Here is a 623-nt window from a genome sequence, read left to right as displayed (position 1 = left end):
TTTATGTGAACGTACGCTAGATACGACTTCCGGGTTTGCCAGAATTCCAGGTGTCAGTGTGAAACACGAGAGTATGCTAGATGTCAAGCGTAGGGACTTGGACCCCTTCATGATTTATGCAAGTTTAACTGCCTAAGTATAAGGGAATATATATATTCATAATACAACAAATATCCAAATCATAATATGGTGAAGAATTTGTTTTTTATTTTACATATAAGGTCTACTTGCGTACATGTACATATTACTGGTATTTTCTCGAAGAAAGCATGAACATGGTTAGTTGCATAAAGAACAATAATAACAGCATTTTCTTATGCGGAACAAGGACATAAAATATTTTTCGACGTGAAAAGACATTTGAGTGCGATGATACGAAAATGTTATCTTTTGTTAGTTATAGGAACTCACATAAGTATGACTTAGGTCGGTAACATATTTGCATCAAATGTAAGCATATCAACTACGTACATACACGAAAATAGCGTATCCGTTAATGTGGTCGAAAATTGCGAGAAAAGCAACTAGACCATAACGATGCGCGTGCAGCCAAATCGGTGCACAAATGTATACAGTCTGCTGTACGTCACATTTGATGACAATAAGGGCAACACGAAACAAAA

Source organism: Priapulus caudatus, unplaced genomic scaffold (assembly GCF_000485595.1).
Source record: "Priapulus caudatus unplaced genomic scaffold, Priapulus_caudatus-5.0.1 Scaffold2876, whole genome shotgun sequence".
Taxonomy (NCBI): domain Eukaryota; kingdom Metazoa; phylum Priapulida; class Priapulimorpha; order Priapulimorphida; family Priapulidae; genus Priapulus; species Priapulus caudatus.
This window is presented reverse-complemented; position numbering follows the sequence as displayed.